The sequence below is a fragment of the Cervus elaphus genome, chromosome 20, assembly GCF_910594005.1.
Source record: "Cervus elaphus chromosome 20, mCerEla1.1, whole genome shotgun sequence".
Taxonomy (NCBI): domain Eukaryota; kingdom Metazoa; phylum Chordata; class Mammalia; order Artiodactyla; family Cervidae; genus Cervus; species Cervus elaphus.
In genome coordinates this window covers 133,141,648-133,166,768 of record NC_057834.1, presented here as the reverse complement: position 1 = coordinate 133,166,768, position 25,121 = coordinate 133,141,648, and the positions used below count along the sequence as shown (strand labels likewise).

General features: G+C 49.5%; 1 protein-coding gene across 5 annotated transcripts in view; it reads right to left on the bottom strand.

Moving 5' to 3' along the window:
• DGKD (diacylglycerol kinase delta) overlaps positions 1–25,121 on the bottom strand; it is a 105,065-nt gene that overhangs the window by 31,201 nt on the left and 48,743 nt on the right. Inside the window, exon 1 of one of the 5 annotated variants that reach the window (XM_043878015.1) lies at positions 20,950–21,149. The exons of 3 other annotated variants lie outside the window; for them this stretch is intronic. The gene's annotated coding sequence lies outside the window, so the exon portion shown is untranslated. Of the gene's footprint in view, positions 1–9,812; positions 9,992–20,949; positions 21,150–25,121 lie in introns of those variants that run through there. One more of the 5 variants, XM_043878014.1, reaches the window with a different exon arrangement.

Sequence of the window (25,121 nt, the reverse complement as noted above, 5' to 3'; positions counted from 1 at the left end):
GCGTCAAGGAGGGTCGACTGTAAGTGACACGTGGACTTCCAGCTGCTCAGAGGGCCCGTGCCCCTGACCTCTGCACTGTCGCCGAAGGTCAGCTGGGGGCGCCCGGGCCAGCACCCCTCAGCGCCAGCCCCGGCCTCGATGTCTCCGCAGCTGCCGAGCAGGCACTCCACCGCGCTCAAACACCCGCGTCTGCTCAGCCAGCCCCACTCACGGCAACTCTCTGATGCCGAAAACTCTCTGCTATTTCAATCGGCACCACAACCAACAGCCTTTACGTGGATCTTCTCATATTTTTGCTGGGGTATTCTTGGAACAAATTCCAAGAAGTATAACCACCCTGACAAAGAATAAATGCATGTGTAATTTTGCTGCTGTTGCCAAATTTCCCTCCATGAGGGTTGTACCATTTTGCCTTCCCACCAGCAGGGCTGGGAAAATGGCTGCTTCCTCGTGGATTCACCAATAAAATCTGTTATTTAACTTCTGGATGTCTGCCCATGTTAGAGCTTTAATTTATATTAGAAAGATCCAATTTAGGAACACCCACCTTAAGTTATTAGATGATCGTGTTTCTGGCTCAGAACATTTAGAAACAGTATTTTATAGATTATCTCTTCAGTGATTTCCATAAACTACCTACACAGCTTAATCACAGCAGGGCGTAATTAGAAGTGGGTCACAAATGCACGGTGCTGTTCATTCTTTCATGGCCAGGGTAACCATGACAACACCTCGTAGGGACCAGGCGGGTGTAAGAAGTCAGCCCAAGAGAGGGCAGGGGAGATGGAAGGACAGACACTGAGGCCCAGAGCAGCAGGCTCTCCTGGGCTGGGGCGGTGGGAGCCTTTCTCTTTCCTGGAGGCTCAGTGGCCAGCCTGTACTCCCTCCCAGCAGACACCAGCCCAGTCTCTGCTCTAGATGGGGGCGCTCCCAAGGCCAGGACAGGCAAGGTGCCTACTGAGCCCGAACCTGCCCTGGGGGAGAGACAGACAAACCAGAAGACAATGTCAGACACTGAGAGAGCCATGAAAGAGGAAGTGGATCAGGTGTAAGGGGGCTGGTGGGTGTTCTGGACGGGGTGTCCGGGAAGGTCATGGCAGCCGGCTGACCGCTGATGGCGTGGGGTCACTGCATAAGGAATTTCCACCAGTGAGCATCTGCCTATGAAACCTCAGCAAACACTTATTATTCACTCCAGCGTGAGCTTTCATACTTGAACTTTTTATGAGCAGAATAATAAGTACAGTTACAAAAAGACAATACCTTTATTTTGTATAACTCAGGGGTTATATTAGAAGTTACTATGATACTTTCAGAAGAGAACATGAGTTTTTTTATGCCCATTCTATTTTAGGGCTTGACCAACAGATCGATGTCCAAGCACCTGCTTCTCAACCTGCTTTTTTTTTCTTTAAACTCCTGTGTATGTTTGAAGATGCCTCAGACAGAACCCCACCTGGCCACTGGCTATTTGGGAAATGTTTCTCTTCTGGAAAAGGGGGGATGCCAGCAGCCACCTGCCATGGCTGTCAAGGGACTGTGCTTAGTCGCTCAGTCGTGTCCAACTCTCTGTGACCCCGTGGACTGTAGCTTGCCTACCAGGCTCCTCTGTCTATGGGGATTCTCCAGGCAAGAATACTGGAGTGGGTAGCCTATCCCTACTCCAGGGGATCTTCCAGACCCAGGAATCGAACCAGGGTCTCCTGCATTGCAGGCAGATTCTTCATCAGCTGAGCTACCAGGAAAGCCAACGGGGCCACACGTGCTCCACGGTGTGGAGGAGGTGCCCTGGTCTGAAGGCCTGTGAGCTGTGTGACTTAGGGCGACTGCCACCCCTCTCTGGGTCTCCACGTGCTCATCTGAACACAGAGGCCATTAAAGGAGCCATCATGTCCTAGCACTGCTGCGGGGTGTGGGGCAGGAGCCTCACACGTAAACACTCCACCACTGTACTCATAACAGGCCTGCCCTGGACACAACCCAAGTGCCCTCCCTGCCTGGGTAAAGTGGATAAACAAACCGCAGTCTATTAGTACAATGGAATACTAAGCAAGGAGAACGGTCCACCTGTAGCCACACAAAGTAACAGCTTTACAAGGCTGAGAGAAGCCACATGCACAAACATATATACCATTCATATAATTCCTTTATGCACATCCAAAGCTTTTTTTTTTTTTTTTTTTTAAGTAAGGTTAACCTGTAGGATCAGAAACTAGCTGCCTGGGGAGAAGGGAACAAAAGAGAGCTCCTGGGGGCTGTAGATGTTCTGTTCCTTGATCTGGAACATCACCAAGCTCTACGCTGTGGGACCTCCCTAGTGGTCCAGTGGTTAGGGCTCCGCACTTACACTGGAGGGGGCACAAGTCTGATCCCTGGCTGGGGAACTAAGATCCCACATGCTGCGAGGCGTGGCCAAAAGGAAAAAAAACAAGATAAAGCTGTATGCTGTAATCGGTGCATTTTTCCATATGAAGGCTCTGCTTTGGTAAAAAGAGTACAGAACTTGGAATAAAGTTAACTGCAGAACTGAATCAAAAGAAAAATGGCATGGCTACCCAGACCCCTGGACAGTGTGTTTAGAAAAAAATGTACAAGAGGGAGGCAGAAGATGGAAGGTGCAAATAAATATGAGACACTGGCAGAACTATATTAAAATAGTGGACGAATCTTAAACATGGGGAAAAATGGTCAGCCTTACTCATAATATAAATGCAAATTAAAATTATAAGATACCTTTTTACCCACAAGATTCACAGAGATCACAAGTTTGATAGCATGTCTCATTCACTGAGGTGTAAATAACAACTTCTATGGGGGCTTCCCAGGTGGCACTAGTGGTAAAGAACCCTTCTGCCAATGCAGGAGACATAAGAGACGTGGGTTCAATCCCTGGGTTGGGAAGATCCCCTGGAGGAGGCCATGGCAACCCACTCCAGTATTCTTGCCTGGAGAATCCCATGGACAGCAGAGCCTGGCAGGCTACAGTCCGTGGGGTCACAGAGACTCAGACATGACTGAGCAACTGAGCACACAAAATGTTGACTGAAACGACTTAGCACACACATGGAGAGCATGTGGTGAAATCTAGCAAACTTTGAAGTGCATATACATCTTTGTCATAGAAAAGTGCTCCTACAGAGGTATCTTCATGAGCCTGACACATAATACATACAAAGTTATTCATGAAAGTTCACTGTAAAGACAAAAGGAACAACTCAAATACTGATCAAGGTATGACTGGTAGGAAGCTGGCACCTTCATATATCGGAGACCACACAACCCCAAACAGACTGAAGCTACTTACTCTTCATGTACTTACAGGGAACAACCTCTAAGATACACTGTTAAGTGATCAAAGCAAACTGCAGGCATAACATGGGTGTAGAGGAAAAAGTAACCTAGTCACCTCTCGAGGGGACCTCTGAGGGGCTGAGAAACTCACTTTATACTTTTCATTGTTCTGATCTCTAAACCATGTGCATGTACTAATTATAATTTTTTTAAAAATAAAGCCTTACATTTAAATTAACAATATATGGTAGGATTCCCAGGTGGTGCTAGTGGTAAAGAATCTGCCTGCCAATGAAGGAGACGTAAGACATGTGGGTTCAATCCCTGGGTTGGGAAGATCCCCTGGAAAAGGAAATGGTAACCTATGCCAGTATTCTTGCCTGGAGAATCCCAAGGACAGAGGAGCTTGGCGGGCTGCAATCCATGGGGCTGCAGAGAGTCGGACACGACTGAGCGACCAAGCACAAAAATATACGGTAGACCAAAAAAAAAAACAACCTACTTTTTGTTTTTTCCCTTATTAATTTTTGTTTCCATCCTTTCAGACAAACGATCTTCCCGGAAACATGAGAAAATACTAGATACTCTAAATGAGTCTAAGACACCCAAGCCAGGCAAATATCTTCCAACGCCCTGGGGAGAATTAGCCGAGGACTCCTAAACCCCAGGCGTGACCGACCACTGAGAAATCATGGGAGAAAAAGGAGACAGATAGGAGGTCTCGGTGGAGAAGGTAGACACCTGAGTTACACACACGGGAGCTGACAGGACAGGGAGGTGACCAAGAGGGTGTCAGTGGCAACTCCCCTGGCCAGGCGGTGCTGAGAAACCTGCCAGGTGTTGACAGGTGTCTGCCTGCTCCAGCCTGCCCTCCACAGGCTGCAGGAGGCACCAGGAGGGGAAACTGAGGCTGGCCCCAAGTCCCACAGGTAACGAAGCAGGGGGCCAAGACCCCAGGTCCATGGGCAGGTTGGCTCAGGCCGGCTCCCAACCCCAACGGTCAGTGGCTCCACACTTGGATTCCAGGCAAGACTGCCCCGTGAGCGGTGCCAGGAACGGAGGAGCTGAATATGGGGAAGGAGCTGGCAGTCGCCACGAGTTCTGCTCGGCTCACTGGGAACAGGCCGTGTCTGGCGCACTGCGCTTCCTTTCTGGCAGGAACGCCGGCCGGGAGGGTCAGCCCAAGGATCACGCGGACGTTTCCCTGAGTCACCTGGCCGCAGCCCCTCCCGCTCCCACCAGGTCTCCCAAGGGTTCAAAGCAGAGGGTGGAGAAACGCGACCTGGGGGCAATGACGGGCGGCCGGTGATTCACCAGCAAAGACCTGTCCAGCAGTTTGCAACCGCAGACCTGGATGTGCCTCTCATCCATAAGTGAGACCTCAAATGACAAAAAGACTGTGATCCTGCGTGCTCTGTCATGCTGCAACTGAGGCCAAAGCAAACACCCTCAGCAGTAAGCAACATGCGGCCCTGAGCCTGGGACAGGCCCAAGGCCACGACACGCAAGGCCGGCCGCCGGGATGGACACGCAGGCTGGGTCGTCAGACCTCACAGATCCAAAAACAACCACGGTGACCAGCAGACCTCTGATTCCAGGAAGACGGCTAGAACTACTTTTCCTTATCCCTCTGGTTTCTTGTTATAGTTCAGTCGCTAGGTTGTGTCCAATTCTTTGCAACCCCGTGGACTGCAGCACGCCAGGCTTTCCGGTCCTTCACTATCTCCTGGAGTTTGCTCCAACTCATGTCCATTGAGTCAGTGATACCATCCAACCATCTCACCCTCTGTCGCCCCCTTCTCCTCTGGCAAGTTACAGCTAAAATCTTGGACTTAGATATAAAAAATTTTGCAAAGGGTGGAGAGAAGAGGGCCTGAGGCATGACAAGGCACTGAGTTCTCTGGGGTCTCTGTTCGCCCCTGACATCCTAGACAGGGCACTGAGGAAGCCCAGCCAGAAACACCGGGGAGGACAAAAAGAATTTAAAGCTCACCAGAAGCCCACCCTCTCCAGCCGTGGCTCCAGGGAAGGGGAGCCTAACCAGGCAGAACCCACAGTAGGAGAGCAGCCAGTAACTGCTGGACCAGAGCCAACCGTAAGCAACTGCAGCCCCCACGCCCGCCCCTCGGCACCCAATGAAGGCTCCAGCGCCGGCCTCGCGCTGTCCAGAGAAGACCAAGCAGGCAAATAAGCACAGAAAACGTCCCCAACCTCAACAGCTGTTCCAGAAATGCTGATCAAAACCACAGCGTGACTATACACCTACCAGGATGGACAAAGTTAAAAAGAGACACCACCAAATGCTGGAGAAAATGTGGAGAAATGGACCCAGGTTGTTGGTGGGGATACACGACCACTCTGTGAAACAATCTGACAGCTTCTTTAAAAACCAAACATGAAGCTACAAGACAACCCAGCGATTACACTTGGGCATTTTTCCCAAGACGTGAAGACCTATGTTCACACAAAAACCTGTCCATGAATGTTTACAGCAGCTTTGTTCATAACCACCCAAACCTGGAAACAAGCCAGATGCCCTTGAGTGGTAACTGATTAAACTCACGGTGGTACGCCCATTCCATGGAACACCACTCACTGTGATAGTCTAAAAAGAAAAAGAAACTAGGGGCATCTCCAAGGAGCTCTGCTGGGGGAGAAAAGCCAACTCTGAAAGGTTACCTGCTACACGATCCCATTCATAGGACATTCCTGAGATGACAAAATCACAGACATGAACAACAGCCTGGAGGTCGCCAGGGGTGAAGGTGGGCAGTGGGCGTGGCTGTAAGGGGACCACCAGGGGTCCCTGTGGAGATGGAGGCCTGGCTCTTGACCCACCATCCTCAGCTTCCTGGCTGTGACATTTTGCTACAGTTTTGCAAGATGTTACCAATGAATGGAACTGGATAAAACAACGGATCTCTGCATGATTTCGCTTCCATGTGAATCTGCAAAGATCTCCAAAGATTTAAGTAAAAATAAGTAACCACAATCAACGTTTTCTAGTAAGTAACATGTTTAAACGAAATGTCAAACATTCAGAACAATGCTGTTTCTTAAGAACAGGAGCATACGTGGACTCAGCACAGATTAAAACGATACTCTTATCTTGCTGAAGTCCTGTATTTGTAGGACTCATGAGATTCAACCTGACGTGCCAAGGAAATATGTGGACACACCCTGGGTACACACTCTCTGAGAACGCCAAATCGGGTCCTCCCCACGTGACACCAGGGTCACGGGGCGCGCCCTTTCCGGTTGAGACACGTGGCCTGGTAGCCGCACCTGCACGAGCCAGAGCCCGGGAAACGGCGGCATCGCTCCTGCACACGCCAGGGCTTGAGAGTTCAGTGAAGCCTGAGCTTGTCAGCCGTGAACCCCAGGTCCTGCCCACAAACGGCGCTGCACTTCCTGGGGGACTGGCCCCAGCGCCCCTCCAACAGCAGGTGCACTCGGAGCAACCAGAAACATCGCCAGACAAGCTGCCCCCCAGCTCCAGACTCATAGGGCCTAGTGCCCACCAACAGGTCCACGCGCACACCGAGACACCTCCTCTCACCAACTGCCCCCCACTCCCCCTCCTCCCCTCCCCTCCCACACCCAACCCTCACCTCCAGGCTCCAAATTCTTCCATTCCTCTGAGAAATAAATTCAGACAGTCTTCCATGTGAACAAACAGACACGATCGTTGTTCCCTGGAGCTTACATTCAAATTCAGACGGGAAATCAATACTGTGATAAAGAAGTAAATTACCTAACACAGAGTGTAGTACTGGTGGTGAATCTACGGGGAAAGGAGACCTACCAGGAAAAGGAGGTCAGGGGAGGGGACGGAGGTGGGCCTCGCTGGAAAAGACTGGAAGCTGTGGGAGAGAAGCACCTGAAGCAGGAGCGTGGCTGGGGGCTGAAGCCAGTGAGCTGGGGAGAGACCCCGGGGTCCCGAGCACCCTGTGGGCGCCTGTTACACCCAGTGAAATGGGGGTGGTGAACAGAGCTTATGAGCAGAAGGCTGACACCTGACTTGGGTTGAAAAGCACCATTCTGGTTGCTGTACTGAAAACTGGGCGTAGGAGGCGGGGCAGAAGTCGGGGAAGCCTAAGGGAAGGTGCTCAGCAATCCCATCAAGGGGCGGGAGTGGCTGGACTCTGACCCCACACTGAAGGCTCTGACGGGGCCAGCAGGGACTCCTGCAGCACCCGGGGGGATAAGCTGCCATCCCGGGATGCGGAAGGCTACAGGCTGGCTCTGCAGCTGGCAGGGGAGGGGCGGAAGTTCAATTCTGGACACCCTGGGGTGCGGGTGTCTATCAAAATCTTGACCATGCCCAGTATCTTATCTCACCCATGAGGCTTCATCACCTTGCCATCAGCCTGGCTACATTAAAAAAAAAAAAAACGGTGAGTTGTTTAAAAAAATTAAAAGTTTTGCAGAACAATCTGACAATATCTCATTAAGCTAAAGACGCTCACACCTGGCAATTCTGCCCTTAGAAGTAAATTCTAGAGAAATGCGTGCCGTGTGCCCAGGAAGACGAGTAAAAGACTGTTCCCGGCAGCGCTGTCCGTAACACTGAAATCTGGGAAAACAAGTCAACAGTGGGACACGTCATCCACCGAGCCCCAACGTCAACCACAAAACTAACCCTGGAGCACGCGGAGCCTCAACTCACTGTACTTGTGAGAAGTTCTGAGGCTCATGTCCCGCCCCCTGGAAATTCTGGTTTAATTCTAGAGATCAGAAATGTGTCATTTTAAACACTGAACCACTTAACTAAAGGTGAGTGAGTCCAGATGGATAAAACTCGGAACCACAATGCTGAGTGAGGAAAAAGCAAGCTGCAGGAGACTGCAGTGCGATCCGTTTATTAAAAACATTCAAACTGGCTAACCTAACTCTGTATTGTTTATATCAGCACTAAGGGAGATAAAGTATCAAAAACACAAAAACAAATGATGGGGGACTGCGACCGACCTCAGGGGAGGGAGAAGGAAGGGAACAGGGTAACAAAGGGATACAAAAGACTCCAAGGACACTCAGAGTGTCAGAGTGTCTCTTTCTTGGGCTGAGAAGTGGACAGAGTTGTTCATCAAGTTACTTTTTGAATGCCTGAAATATTCAACAATTTTTTTAAATGTTCAATCTCTTAGCACAAAAATATGCAGGCCAGGACTAGAGATACATACTATGTTTTGTATCTATATAGCAGTTACACTTACACAGTGTGTACAATTTACTGTCCTTACAGTTTACAGTAGAAATTTATAGCTTGCCTTTTGGGTTGTAGCTTGGCCTTACAGAAGGGAATGGGTCAGCCTGAAACCACGCCTGCAGACGGACTCTGCTGGTAAAACCCGGGCACCCCCAGGAGCCTGAGCTCGGCGCACACAACGCCCCACTCCGGCGCGTGGCAGTCACACGCCCGCGCCTCTGTGCCTGCCACGCATCTCACAGCAGACACAACTGTTCCTAATTTGCCTTTCAAATCTCTCATCCCAGAGTAGATATCCGAATCCTAAAAGAGCTGGCTGAGTGTGTGAAAATAAAGTTGACGCTTTATGAAGGATGAACGGGGGAGGCGCTGGCGGGGCCGCTCAGAAGGAAGCTTTTGGATCCCAGCAGAGAGACTTCTCTCCCAGCACACCCCGGGGCCAACCACCGGGAGCTCCCATCAGACCCAGAACCTTCCTTTGGGAGCGCTCTGAGAGCCACAGAGGTGCTCGTCCTACTGCTCAAAGGACAAGCCAGCTCCCTCAGCTCAGGACGGAACGAGAGGTGTGGATGGAGGGGCGCAGGGCAGGGCAATCACGACAGGCTGAGACATCCGAGGGCCACTGTCCCCCACAGGCTCGACTTCCCAGCCTCAAGGTCACCCCCGGTGACTGCTGTCAGCACCTGGAGCTGTCTCCTGTGGTCCTCCAGCAGGAAGGACGGGTCCCAAGACTGGCACAGGTCAGAGCAGGTGAGGCGACCATGAGTGCCAAGGGCTGGCTCCCCGGCCGCTCCCCCCACACGACAGCACGGTCAGGGCAGATCCCTGGGCGCACGGCGGGACACCCAGCAGCACAGGTGGGCACCCAGCCACCACGTGCCTGAAGCACCGTCTGACGCCACTGGACAAAAATCCCCCGCACATAGGGTCCTATGAATAAGGACTGGGCAGCCCCGGGCAGACTGCCTGAGGCTCCACAGTGCTTGGGGACATGCGTGACGTTTCTCCTCTGACAAAGCTCTGACAATGCAAATTCATCACTGAGAGGCATATCTGACCTGCGGGCTTTCCAGCCTGGCCAGGGGGTGACCAGAGAGCGCTTCTAGCCCTTGGGTGAAGTCACACCACCAAGCCTGGGGCTTTTAAAATCCCAGCCTGCCACTTCTAAGAAACAAAAGACACAAACCAGCCCTCTAGAGGTATTGACAACAACCTACAACTCATCCCACTCCACTTTCAATCCTTACAATTCTAACTTCTTCCCCACACAGCTTCCCATGGCCTTGTCACTCACCACACCTGGAACTCTCACCTGCTGTTCTTCCAACTTTCAGAATGTTTGCCAACTGCTCAGAGTGGGTCAGAACCAAAGTAGCTCGGAGGAAAAACAAAACTCAGGTTCTAAAGCCAATGGGCAAGAACCTGCGGGTCACTGAAGCAGACCGGAGATGGGGAGCAGCCGTCAGCACGCCGCAGCTCAGCCACTGACCAAAAGAGGAGCAGAGGGGCCGTGTCCACAGGGTTAGGAACCTGGAAATACTCGGATAAATATAGCTCCCCGGCCCGCCGGGCTGGCAAAGGTGGCCGAGAATAAGCATCTGGGCGCTCGGTCATTTCTGTCACTTCCTGTTACTCACGTCCTGCTGTTCCGATGTTACCCGAGACTCTGGGCTCAACACACACATTCCCACCTGGAAGCCCCCAGAGACACAGGCCATTCACAACAGCTGGGATGTGCGTAGACAACAGACTTCCTCACACAGTGTCATACGAAACACAAAAATAGACACCATGGCGCAAACAAGCTCCTGGGGTGGGGGTGGGGGCGCTGAGGGAAAGCAGTGGGGACACCAGCCCAGACCCCCAAGGTCCCCACCCGCACGCTGACCCGCAGAGGCACTGGCCCGACACTGATGGGACCCCTTCCTCCCCGAGGCGGCACCGTGCCTGGCGGGCGCAGGGCAGCTGCCCCAGGGCGGCACTGGGGGCACGGAGGGGTCCCAACCACCGCTGCCACCTGACCCGCCCAGGGACCCGCGGCATCCAGGGAGAGCCAGCACCTTCTGCCAGGCCCACCTCCCGGCCCTCCTGGGGACACTGGCCAGGGGATGGTTGTTGAGGACGACGACGTTGAGGACCACAGTTGTCCTCAACAACTGGACCACACGGGGTGCCCAGGCAGGCAGCAAAGCCAAGCGGGCCACAGCGCCAAGGCACAGGGCATCTATCGGAAGGCTGAGTTTTCAAAAGAAACAAAAAGTAAAGGGAAGCAAGATGTAAAAGTTATACCTAAAACTGAAATCTGATGAAAGCATTTCGAGTTACTCATCTATTCAGTATTTTAGCAGTGCCTCACTGGCTGTGAAATGTGTTCACAGTGAGGGAAACCTTGGAGATTAGCGGCAGTCCTGAGCAGGCTGGCAAAGGCAGAGAGCTGCTGGGGGGAGGGGTACCATCACCCACGGACGGCACCCAGGGGTGGTAGAGCGCCAGAGGCAGGAAAAGGGAGACTGGCGGGCAGAAACCAAAAGACAAAACAACAAGATCTAACACGCTTCCAATAGCAGAACATTAGAAACAGCCTCAAACTCCAAAAACTGGGAAGTGGTGAAATACATAAATCAGGATGCTTCATACAATGGAATACCACTCAGCCAATTTTTAAAAGGACGATGAAATACTAAAAAAACAAATGAAAAGGGACCATGAGAAGGTATATTTACACATTATGTTATGAACAGAGTATGTTCATAATATAACAAATTTTAAAAGCAGGTTACAAATTAATAAGCATAATTGATTCCACTTTTTGTAAAACTAAAGTATACACTGTCATTGTTGTTAAGTCACTAAGTTGTGTCCAACGTTTTAGTCCACGAGACTCCTCTGTCCAAGGGATTTCCCAGGCAAGAATACTGGAATGGGCTGTCATTTCCTTCTCCCGGGGAACCTTCCTGACCCAGGGATCGGAACTGTGTCTCCTGCAGGCGGATTCTTTACCACTGAGCCACCAGGGAAGCCCCAAAACTGTACGTACTGGTAGTCATAGGGAAATGCCTAAAATCTAGGTCTGTATCAGGGTCTCTGAACCTCAGCACATCCTGGGCCCAATGACTCTCGGTTGCAGGGACGGACCCCACAGCACTGCAGGGTGTTGACGAGCATCCACGGACATGCCAGGGGCACACCCTCAACAACTGCCCCCCACTCCTCGCTGTCACGAGCCAACACGGCTCCAACTGCCAAATGTCCTTCTGTGGGCAAACCTCTCCTCCCCCTCGAATCCCCCCGTGTCTGAGAACCACAGGTCTCCATAATGGTGTCTGCATCTATGATCTCAGTGGTAAGACTCCTGAGTGCTTTTTATTTGTTTTGATTATGTGTGCTCATTTATAAAGAATGGGTTATTTGCATAAAAAACTGAATAAAAGAATGATCGTAGCATTGGTAAAGCATTGCAGGTATTTTTCCTATAATGCAAAATTTGAGTTGCAGAGAATTCTCACATTCTGCCGAAGTGCACAATAAAAACAGTAAGTCTCCTGGGAAAGGAGGAGCCAGGGGAGGGCCGCTCAAAACCTACGCAGCGCTATAGCCGAGCACCAAGAGCGCAGCAGTCTTGTGCAGACTTTAAAGTACAGGAGGAACTACAACAGTAAACGCAGAGCCTAACGTTTCAAAAACATGAAGGAGCTTCATGCAGGCAAGTTGCTGCAGCTGAGTCACAGAGCCAGGCACAAAGCAGAGGCCAAGCTTCGATAAGCAACTTGCAGCAGTGGCTGCAGGCCTCATGCACACGGCCGTGCTTCCGCCCAGCTGGCCGAGTCCTGCTGCCAGTGACCTGGGCTTTCTGTTGCGGGGTCAGTACACGGTTTGTTAGAGAAACTCCCCACAGCAGAAAGGACTGCGACTGCATCTCCCTCTCGGCCACTACACAGGAGGAACAATTAGCTCAAAAGTCATTAGTTCAAACACATAGAATTATTATCATACAAGTGATAATGAACTCTAAGCCAAAGTACTCCTGGCAACGGGTCCTGAGGGGCTGTGTGGATGGAGGGGGTAGGATGGGAACGCCTGGGCAATCTAACCTGGCAGCCACCATGTGCCACAATTTATCTGTTTCCTCCAGGACTGCTGTTCAGTAGCTAAGTGGTGTCAGACTCTCTGCGACCCCACACACTGCAGCACACCAGGCTTCCCTGTCCTTCACTACTTCCTGAGGTTGGCACAAACTCATGTCCACTGAGTGGGTGATGCCATCCAACCATCTCGTCCTCTGGGATTATTTGATGATAAATCTGCATATACTCAGGTGCATCCACAGTAAGCTTACAGTTAGCAACTACTGAGGGGAGGGGTGGGGACTCATATACAACCTCTACAGGCCAAGGTCTGCCTGCCACGCACTTCTCTGATCACCGAAGGTCAAGCCAGTCAGGCCATCAGACTTCCCAGAGCAAAGTGGCCTGAGGTCAGACCACCTGCATCTGCTGAGTCACCAGGTGTCTGACCCTGGGACAAAGTCTTGTGTGCACCTTTACTGATGAGCTGATTTCAGGCTGTCTGCTGCTTAAGTAAACTGCAGACCAGCTACCAGGCAGCATGCCATGCAGCCAGAAAACAAACTAAACACCACAGGAAAAAAACAAGGTCTACAAAAAATTTATGAAAGGGCATATTTGTATTGCACTTCTGTGTTAAAGAAAAAAAAAAAGTACATATTTAAAGGGCATGACAGACACACAGCCTGGAAAATTGGAAGTTGACATTTCAGGTTTTTTTCCTTTTCCTTCTGTTATTTTCCAAAATGTCTACAGTAAAGAGGTATTTTGTAAATTATCTATGCTTCTTTTTTTTCCTACAAAATCAACATCTGGGACAAAAACTACTAGCTGCCTATACAATTAGCATTTTCTGTTCTTCCTCACAAACGGACTGTGCGGCTCCCGACAGCTCTGAGCTAACAGAGCACATTCCCCCAGGCCCCCGGAGCTGGGGACACAACAGAGGCACAAGCTGAAGTGCTGAGGGAGCCTCAGGGAAAGCTTTTGGGGAAGACACAGCGGCAGCCTCTGCCCGCCGGCTCCCTGCGGCCCCTGCACAGGTATCTGGCCCCAGGAAGGGGCCCTGAGACCCCGCCAACTGTGCTTTCCAAAAAGAGGAAGACAAACTTCTGCCTTATTTAAACCACTGTCACCTGGGTTTTCAGTTAAACACCCCAAACGTAATCCGAATTAAGACGGCATATCCATCACCACAGAAGAAAACCAGGCACAGGGGCGGAGCCTTCATGCTCCAGGTAAAGAACTTGATTTACCTCGTTACAAAAGAACTGAAGACTCTCCAGTCAGATGAGAGCAGCGCCTGGCGGGCCTGATTGAACAGAGGGCAGTCAGGGAGAAATAACATCTCCATGGGTCAAACCTGAGACGTCAGCCGGGGCTGGGCAGACTGCGGTGTGCCTCCTATTCTTCACATAAAGTTTTATTAGAACACAGCCATACCTGCTCTTTATGCCTCAGGCTGCTGCAGACAGCCAGAGACCAAATAGCAGGCAAGGCCTAAAGTCCTAGCCCCTTCAGAGAAATTTGCTGCTAACCTCTGATATACATCATTCCACACAACTTAGGAGGAACATGAAAAGGACTCACTAAACATATACAGATAAACAACAAGGACACACGACATAGCTCAGGGAACTATACTCGGTATCCTGTAATAGCCTGTAAGAGAAAAGACCTGAAAAAGAAGGCACATGTACATGTGCATAAACGAGTCGTTTTCACTGTACACCGGAAACTAGCAAAACATCATAAATCAACTACACTTCAGGTTTAAAAAAAATTGGTGTGGAGGTGTCAAACGCAATTTGCTGCATAAAAGGTGGAATTTTCACCTTGTCCCTTTCCGTCTCTGGTTCCTTAAGGGAGGGCCTTGGCTCTACTCCCAGGGGAGTCCCAGAGAGCCTGGCAGGAAGTGTTCACCTGACAGACGATGACGGAACACTTCCCCAAACGTGAAGGGCCACCTCTGAAGACTGTGTACATGTGCCCAAAATTACCAAGCAATTTAGGATGAAAAACTTTACAAAGTGAAAACCACCACAACACTACGTACTTCTGCAGGGCTCCCCTGGTGATGCCGAATCCGCCTGTCAAGGCAGGGAACACGGGTTCGATCCCTGGTCCGGGAAGACCCCACCTGCCGCGGAGCAACTAAGCCCGTGGGCTGCAGCTACGGAGCTCACACGCCGCAGCCACTGGAGCCCTCGAGCCTGGCCCTGCCTCCTGCAGGCTGTGTGGCCCTGGGCAGCCGTCCCCCACGTGTGACAGGGGTTGGACAGACGGCTGTCCAGCTGCTCCGCAAGGAGAAGCCTGCACACCGCAACTCCGGGGCAGCCCTGCGTGCCCCAAGTGGGGAAGGCCACCTGCAGCAACAAAGACCCAGCATAGCCGAAAACAGATAAATATAAATCAATCTTTAAAAAAGAAACAGGAACGAAAACAATACACACATCCACATGACCCCTCCAACGCACCCTCCCCCCGCCCCACGGGACTCTCTCAATGCAGTCCTCTCTGTGGCCTGGGGACCCCCAGCTCTCGGACCTCACCGAGACTCAGTCTGGGGGCTGAAGAGCCTGGGGAAAAGACACATCTCACACTGAGGTCACACTGCCCTGTGCGTGAGGGTGCTCCCCAGTCTCGCTCCCGGCAAAGGACTGGGCTAGCAGGAGCAGGTCCTTCCAGCCCCTCCACAACCCCCCCCACCCCCGGCGGGAAGAGGGCCTCACCAGTAACCCCCAGGCAACGAAAGGGGTGGTGACTCCTCCCCCCAAAACTGAGCCTAAGGAAAATGTCTTCAGACACGCTAACACTTCATCAGAAAAGCGACCCCCACCACGTGAAGGTTTCAGGTCTGAAGGCGTGAAGCAAGGCTGGAGGAGACGAGATGAGGAGGGCCGGTCTGAGCTGCTGCGCCTGCAGCTCAGTCGTCACGTGGTCCTGCCTGCGTTCGGCCGGGAGGTGGGGTGCCCACGACTGGACAGCCATCAGCTCTAACCCCATGTCTCACATGGGGGGCAGCTGCCCAGAGGCGGCAGGTGGCTCCCCAGGGCCACACAGCTAGTCGGAGGCAGAGCCAGGGCCAGTTAAGACATACACAGAAGACAGATGGCCACACACTGTGTCCAGGGCAATCGTAGCCCATGGAGTGCCCTCCTGGAGGGAAAGAGAGCCCGCCCGACCTCGGGCTCTGGGGGATCTGTGTGCTGGCACGTGGACCCGGCACTCTGACTAACGCGGGAGGCCGCTTCCGTCCGGCCGGCACCCAGGAAGGAAACAGGCCCCTGAGAGGCACAGCTGCTGTGCTCAGCCCCCAGCTCTGCCAGGGGGCCCTGGTTCCCACACCCGCCCTGCAGCTGCACTGCAGGTGCACGGAGACCCAGCCCCGGCGACGCAAAGCGGGGAGTGGGCACCAGCTCCCCTCCCGGACGCCAGGGACCTGAATGGCGGACATACGCCCTCTCAGAGGGGCCCAGGCCCATCCCCTGCCTCCTCGCGCACCCTGACTGATGAACTGTATGGGTGCGGGGCTCTCGCTGGGAGGCAGTCCAGGAAAGGGCATCTCGGGCCCATCCCAGTCGGGCAGGTAAGTCACAGGCAAGGTGGCTTTCGGGATAAGGCCCCTCACCAATAACCACGCCCCCTACTAGCTTTAACAGTTCACCCCTGTCCTCTGACCAAGCTTTCTGTATTCCTCTGGTATTTCAAGTATATTTCAAAAAAAAAAAAAAAAATGAAAAGACATAATCCCAAACGCAGAATTTAACATTAAAAAAAAAAAAAAAAAAGACAGAGAAAGGTTGAAGACAGTTCTTCCCACAGCAAGCCCTGACGCAGAGTCTGCCTACCAGAGCAGTGGTCAGCCGTGGCGGGAGGGCAAGGCAAGAGGGCTGGCCGAGGCCAGCTGGCCTGACTCGGGAGCCACCCCCCTCTGTCATGACACAACTGTGAAACAGTCCCACACGGACGGAGGAGAGAGGAGATTCCCAGAGATGTCGAGGGATGGAGACAGGGCCAACAACAAATCGATCAACCCAACAGATGTTCCTGGAACACCTACTTGATGCCAGCATGACTCAGGGGGCTGGAATGGAGACAGAGTCAGCAAGCCCAGGACATCCCCCTCTCAAGAAGTTCACACCCCTCCCTCCAATACAGAGAAAACCCTGGGCGGAAGGAGTGAGGAACCTGTCAATGTAGAGGTAAGAAACACAAAGTCTGAAGGGCCTGTGTCCATTTAAAAATTTATTATCAAAATTTTCGAAAGTTATTAATCAAAAACTTTCCCAAATAGAAAAATCCATATTGAGTTTCACTGGTGAATTCCAGCAAAAAATTAAGAAAGAAGTAGGCTTCCCTGGTGGCTCAGATGGTAAAGTGTCTGCCTGCAATGTGGGAGACCCGGGTTCGATCCCTGGGTCAGGAAGATCCCCTGGAGAAGGAAATGGCAACCCACTCCAGTACTCTTGCCTGGAAAATTCCATGGACGGAGGAGCCTGGTAGGCTACAGTCCACGGGGTCACAAAGAGTAGGACACGACTAAGCGACTTCACTAACACCAAACTGGATCAGAAAAAGAGGGAGGAACAATGATCCCCACTGTTTGATAATGCGAGCTAAAATGTTTTATAAAACCAGCTTACTTACTCTAAGTGCCAAAACTTGACCAAAGGAAAAAAAAAATTACAGATCAGGATCTCTCATGGATATCTTAGATCCAAAAGTCCCTAACAATATAACAGCAAACTAAATCCAAACATAAGTAAAAGGATAACATATGAGGAAGTAGGGTTTATGCCAGGAATGCAAGGTTGGTTTAACATTCGAAAGTCAATTTCATTTGTCTTTTTAACAAAATAAAGAAGAAAATTCATATGATCACTTCAACAGATACCAAAAAAGCATTTGACAAAATTCAGAACCCACTCATAATAAAAATCCTCAACAAACAAGACAATCCTCACACTGATAAAGGCTATCTACGAAAAGTCTACAGCTAACATACTCAACAGTGAAAAGCTAAACCACTGTTAATACTGGAAGAAATGAAAGGATTTCTACCTTCACTACTTTTATTCAACATTATACTGGCAGTCTCCACTTCTGCAATGAGACAAGAAGAAATATAAGGCACCTGGATCAGAAGAAGCCAAGCTACCCCACTCTGCAGATGATACGACTATACAGAGACTTCTTGGGAATCTACAAAACAACTACTAAAACTATTATTTTCTAAGATTACGAGACCCACTGTTTGCAGCAAACAAATGGAAAATATTTCTGTTTCATTTAATAGGCACACACAAAAAAGACTATATAGGAATTAATCTAAGAAAAGATGCTAAAGGTATCTACAATGAAAACTATAAAATTTTGCTGGGAGAAATTAAAGATCTAAATAAATACCAAGACATACCACATTCATGGGTAAACTCAACGTTATTAAGACATCAACTATCTCCAAACTCAACTTATAGATTCAATGCAATCTCAGTCAAGATTCCAGCAGGCCCTTTTTAAATAGAAACTGACCAGTTAATTTTTACTTACATTAAAAATGCAAAGGTTTTATAATAACCAAAGCAATTTTAAGAAAGAAAAAGAGTTAAGAGGGCTTGCCCTGATTTCAACACTTACTGTAAAGTAATAGTAATAAAATAAAGTATGGAATTAGGATAGGGGCAGACATAGATCAATGGAACAGAATAGAAAATCTGGAGATAAATTTACAAATAAACAGTCAACTGACTTGATAAAGGTGTGAAGGTAATTCAATGCGGAAAGGAAAGTCTCTTTAACAAATGCAGTTGGAACAACTGAACATCCATATGGGCAAAAAATGAACATCAACTCTTTACCTCACATTATACATTAAAAGTTAACCATAAATCCTAACTGTAAAACCTAAAACTGCAAAACTTCCAGAAGAAAATCTTTGCAATGCCGAGGTAGAAAATGGTTTCGTGGATACGACACGACAATGAACCATGGAGAAAAAAAACTGATCAACTCAATTTCACCAAAAAGACTCCACTCTTCTAAAGACGCTATTAAGAAAGAGGCAGTACGACCAGGAAAAACATTCGCAACACATATATCACAAACTAACATCCAGAATAAAGAGCTCTTACAACTCAATAATGAGACAAGTTGATGCAAAAATGGACAGATGCTTCTACCATACATTTCACAAAAAGACATACAAATAGTCTATAAGCACATGAAAAGATGCTGACATCATCTGTCATCAGGCGAAGAGAAACTAAAACCACAGTGAGATACTACTATATATCTATCAGCACGTGTAAAACAAAAAGACGGGGCGCACAAAGTGCTGGGGAGGGTGTGGAGCAACTGGCGCTCTCAGGCACTGCTGGTGAGAACGTGAGACTCCAAGCACTGAGGAAAACATCCGAGCAGTCTCTCGCAAAGCTAAACGCAACACCTACTATACGACCCAGCAATTCTGACACTCAGGCATTCACCCAAGGAAAATGAAAACACAGGTCCAAACAAAGACTTGTATATTAATGCTCGTGGCAGCTTTGACTGCAGTACCTCCAAGCTGGAAACTGCTCGAATGGCCACCACAGGTAAATGGATCAACAAACTGGGTGGGGGGGACAAATTATGATACACCCAACATAGAAAGCTTGAAAACTGTTATGTTAACCAAGCCAAAGAAGCCAGACAGTAAGGGGGGAAAAAAAAAATATATATATATAATGTATATAAAATGCCATCACTCAAGGAAGTTTTCAGGGGGATGGAAACGTTTGTTATCCTGTGCTGCCACTTTCAACAGAGGGGTATGTGTGTGCACATGTGCGTAAGAAACAAACGCATCAAGCTGTACCCTTTAAACAGTGCAGTTCATTGAACAGCAATTAAGCCTCAACTAAGCTGTAAAAAGTTTTAATGTTGATGTATCTCAGGGCACTTGACAGGGTGAACCTTTCTCTGAATGACTAGATGACCACAGAGTTCACCATCCAAGCCAGGAAATTTTCTGCAAATCAAAGTGGGTGCTAAAAATAATTAACGACTATTAAATCATCTACAACCGGGTGTGTCAACTGGCAGTGACAGGGAAGCCAGCACTTACAGCTTTGGGAACAACAAATACCCAATCCACTCCTTGGTGTGATTAGATAACCTCGTGCATATAGTAACCTGTAAAGCTCACTCCTTAGAGGAGAGCGCCAAGCTGGCGACAGCCTCAAGGGTCAGCTCTCCTGGACCCTTCCTTTCCAGTCAAGGAAGTGATCCTGTTTTCTCAATGTCAGGGATAGGACAGATGCCAAGGCTCCTGCCTCACGGTCAGTGCCCCTTCAGTCCCTCCAAAGGTGAGGAGGGAGCCACCTCCACTCCTATTTTCCAAATGTCCAATCACTCTGAGTCGCCATCATTAGGCCTCTGCAGACAGGGGACAATTCAGAAGCAGAGCAGACAGTGCCCGGATACCTGCCGCTTTTCTGATGCAACTGCAGCCTGGGTGGAGGTGAGCCTGCGTGCCCCCCGAGCGGTTCAGCGAAGGGGGAGCTCCCCGCCTTGCCCGAGCCCCTCTGCTCCTGGCTGCCTCCTGAGGTTTAGTTAAACGTCCTGTAAGAACTAGGACAGCAGTTCAGGATCACGTGTTTCTTTCTGAATTTTCATTTCAAACCAGGCGCTTCGTCTGTGGAAGAGGAGGGGTTACTGAGTCAAAAGCCAGCACCACCTCCCCACCATCAAGCAGGGAATTCTCTTAACTTCATAAAAAGTTGTTTCAAGACAATAAAATGATCCCACTACTCTATGTGCTCTGAAACAACAGATTATTCTGGAATAGAAAAGAAGGATTAAAAATTATACCCTATAGAATGTACCATTTTCCTTTCAAGAAGAAAAAAAAAACCAGACATACAGGACTCGGCTTGATCATATCCTTGGACATTTACCAAATATTTACAAAACCTAGACATTTACCTGAACATTTACTAAAGAATATCGGGTAAAGAATGAATAAAATTATTAATTTCTTGGACAACCTAAGAAAAATTCAATCCATCTATGTTACCCTCTCCACTATTTCTTTTCTCAAAGAACTCTTTGCAGAAGTCCTAGAGTCAAACTACAGTCTCTCAACTGTCCTTTGTTTCGTCTGTCACTTGTGAATAAAGACAATCAGAAGTGTTAACAATGAACACACACCTATATACACAAGCATACATACAAACATACCACACTTACACACACACCCCCAACAGTATTGTGAAAACGGCTTAAATTTCATAAATGCAACTCCTACTCAATAATAACACAGCCCAGGCAAGTAACAGCATCCGCTCCCACCCTCAATTCTAAATATACTTAACAGACACCACAATTAGTTCCACCGCTCACCAGCCAGGCTGCCAGAAGACAGTGTTCTTTCTCTGTGCCTGCTTGGAGCAGCTCTAAGAACCAAGCGCTGAGCCCTCACGTGGAGTACCCAGCTCTTTGGACCATCGGTGTCACAGAGCAGGTGCTGCCTTCAGCAAAACCCCACACTTAGCAAACACACAGCCACCAGTTTGGCTCAAAGCCGCGTCTTCCTGCTTCTTGAAACTGAGAACACAGGGGACTGGATTATAAAGCACGGGGTTCACTAGAGTAGCTTCCGCCTGCAGCTGCTCTCCTAGCCCTGCTCCACCGCCCAAGGCGTGTTTTAACAATCAGAGCACTTTATTCACTAAGCACCTACTATGTGCCAGGTGCTGCCTCCCCCAAGGCGTGCGACTGAGCTGCCCCTGCTTTTCCAACGGGAGAGTGAGGCTACAGGCGTGAGAAGCTAGGATCGCGCAGCTGATGGCCGGCAGCCAGGGGGGAGGACTGGGTGTCCCGAGCCCCGTGTTCGGGCAGGGAGCAGGCAGCACACTCAGGCGGCAGGAGCCGCTGTGCTCACACGGGCCTTCCCGTCTGGCAGGGTTCTGCAGGACTCACGGGACAGCCCCGGCCCACAAGCACAGCCTTCCCACCCCAGATCCAGGCCAGCAGTCACAGAAACTGGGAAGAGCTTTTCCATGTGAGGAAATCTGCCAATTATATATATAGCTTTTCCTCTCTCTGAGCCAAACTGACTGGTGTAGGGGTTTTGCCCAGGAAATATCTGAGCTCCAAACAAGCTGGAAAGGAAAACTGATGTTGAAATCCGGATAAAGGTCATGGTTGCTCACCAAACGAGCAGCGCCTGACCACCCCACAGGCTGACATCTGCTGGGAACAGCTGAGAGACTCGGGTCTGGGGTTTGTAGGCCCCACACAGGCCTGCAAAGGGACTCCCGTTCACTCAACAGACTTGAATGCCGAACAGACGAGATTTAAAACAACTAAAAAGACTAGATAAATCCATTACATAGCTTCTTTTCTATTTAGGGTTCCTGTGTGTGCATGCTAGGTTGCTTCAGCCATATCTGCCTCTGTGCGACCCTACAGACAGTAGCCCACCAGGCTCCTCTGTCCATTGGATTCTCCAGGCGAGAATACTGGGGTGGGCTGCCATGCACTCCTTCAGGGGATCTTCCCGACCTAGGGATCTAACCCGCATCTCTTACGTCTCCTGCATTGGTAGGCGGGTTCTTTACCACCAGCACTAGCTGGTTACAGGGTTACCAGGTTCAGTTCAGTTCAGTCGCTCAGCCATGTCCAACTCTTTGCGACCCCATGAATCACAGCACGCCAGGCCTCCCTGTCCATCACCAACTCCCAGAGTTTACTCAAAACTCATGCCCATCGAGTCGGTGATGCCATCCAGCCATCTCATCCTCTGTTGTCCCCTTCTCCTCCTGCCCCCAATCCCTCCCAGCATCAGGGTCTTTTCCAATGAGTCAACTCTTACCAGGTTATAACTAATTAAAATATGAAAAGTAAAATATAAAGGAAAACCAAATGTTAATGTAAAATAAGATAATTAAACAAAGGTATGGCTGGATGGCATCACTGACACAATGGACAGGAACTTGGCCAAGCTCCAGGAGACGAGGAGGGACAGGGAGGCCTGGCGTGCTGCAGTTCATGGGGCTGCAAAGCATCAGACACGACTGGATGACTCAACAACAGCAACATAAAGCTTACAGCTTTAATCACATTTGTTTTCTCTTTACATTCTATTTTTCCTGTTTTTATTAGTTATTTGCCTGATAATCTTAAGGATAATTCTTTCCTGATACCTACTCTTCAGTTGCAGATGCTATTTTTAACACTGCCTATAAAGTTAACCTCATCTGAAATTCTTTGGGATTTGAATAAAACAAAGTAACTGCTAAGTGTTAGCAAGTTGAACCCTATTACTTTCCTACCAGTAGTGATAAATGGTCATGGAGAGAAAAACCAGGGAACACTTAAAGAACACTTCTTTGCCATCCCAATGACAAAGATTCTATTATAGCATTACCCCCATTTCACAGATGAGAAAACTGAGTCTATGAAGTATCTTGCCTTAAGTCATAGAGCTAAAAAAGGAGAACACCTTCATAATACACCTCACAAAATACCATGAAACATTTCACCCAGAGTACTGTGGGGGAAGGAAGCTATAAATACAGACATGTAAAATCACTCCTCTCTATGTATGATGTGGTCATTTCAGGCAGGATGACGCTGTGAATGAAGCCCGCTGGATCCCTGTGCCAATGGCCATATGCTGTAGCCATATGACTAAACAGAAGGGCCAGGTCATACTTTTCGGAAATCACATGAAATCTCAACGTGGTATTTTGCAGAGTAGCAGCCCTCTTAAACATGTATATCCTAAATGCAATTCTCATTCAATTTCTACTGAAATTATACTGAAACCTGGAACATCTTTTTTTGCCCCATGGACCCCTTTTGGCAGTCTGGAGAAGCCTATGGAGACTTCTCAGAATGTCTCTAGATGTAGAAAATGAAATACCATTGCAATGAAAATCAACTTTAATCAAATAGTCAAATCCACAGACCCCTTATGGGGAGCAAGGTCCATGAACCAAGATAAAAAAACCTCTGCCAGCAGCACGCTTTCTTCTCTCCTCCCTCTCCCCCATCTCCCAAAAGGAGTTACAGGGGTGACTGGCTCTCCAGCAGTCATCTTGGACCAGGAGAATCGACTTCTGGAGGGACCCAGATGATGCTGTGCAACCACATGTTGACCAAGGCCTGCCTCCTCTTGTGAAGGAAAACAAAACTTCACACACTCACACCATTCTTTCTTTGACAACTTCTCTTTTAACAAGTGGATGGAGTGGGTTGAATAGTGCCCTCCAAAAGAATATGTCCATGTTCTAATCCCCAGAACCTGTGACTGTGAGCTAACTTGGAAAAAAGAGTCTTTGTAAACATAATTAGGGATCTTAGGGTGGAATCACCCTGGGTTACCTGGGTGGTCCTAACCCCAGTGACAACTGTCCTCCCAAGAGACAGAAGGGAGGACACAGTGGAAGGCGGAGAGAGTCCTGCAAAGATGGAGGGAGAGACGGGGGTGATGCCTCACCAGCCAAGGGACACCCAGAGCCGCTGGAAGCCAGACGAGGCAGGGAACAGAGTCTCCCCAAGACCACGGTAGGGAGCACAGCCCCACCAACGCCTCGATCTCAGACTTCTGGCCTCCAGAAATACGAGAGCATAAATTTCTGTTGTTCTAAGGCATGTGGCAATTTGTCATGGCAGCCCCAGGAAACAGAGCAGCCAAACCTACTTCTAATAAATGTACCTTTATGATTTTCTAAACATTAAATACTAAGAAGTAAACATACACTCCCTTTCACATATGCAGTGCTGTATATGGTGTTAAGCAGAAACAGCCCTCTAAACACGTGTATCCTAAATTTAATTCTCATTCAGCTTATACCGAAAACTCTTTATTTTCCATTGCCATTATTGGGCCAATCCATCTTCCTGAAATTTAAGAATAAATCAAGAGCATGTCCTTCCCTTCACTCTGTTCCTACTTCATGCCAACAAGCATTCCCTTCTTTCTTCCTGTACTCTGCCCAAGCCCCATCTGCTTCCTCCAACCATCCCTCACCCCTCACACCAGCGTGTTCTCGACTTCACTGCCCTTCTCCAGGCTGTGCCGCCTACAGAGCTCATGATCCAACTTTCTGCTCGCGTTTCCTCCTCCACCAGCCCAGTCTCTGACACCAGGGTTCCCCCAGTCCGTCCGCTTCCTCGTCACCAAACCCAGCCCAGTCTCCTCCTTTCCTTCACTAGAGGCACACGGCACGCTCACCGGAGATTCTGCGGGTTCAGGATACGTGAAAGTTTCAGAGATGAGGTCAGGTAAGCAGAAATTAAAAATACAGAAGTCCTCTTGCTCAAAAATGAATGTGTAAACCCAAACCACACCAGAACCACACAGAGCAGAGGAAGTTTCACCTTCTCAGCCTCAGGTAAGGCAACGGAGGTGAGAATGGCCACACAGCGGAGCGGAGGCCGCCTTCAGGAACACCTGCCCCCTCTCCTGGGCACGGGGACTCCACATGGGGCGGCTCCACAGGGGAGGCCACGCTCGTTTTCCCAACAGCCCCTCCTGTGACCGAAGACGCCTGCACTAAGATTAT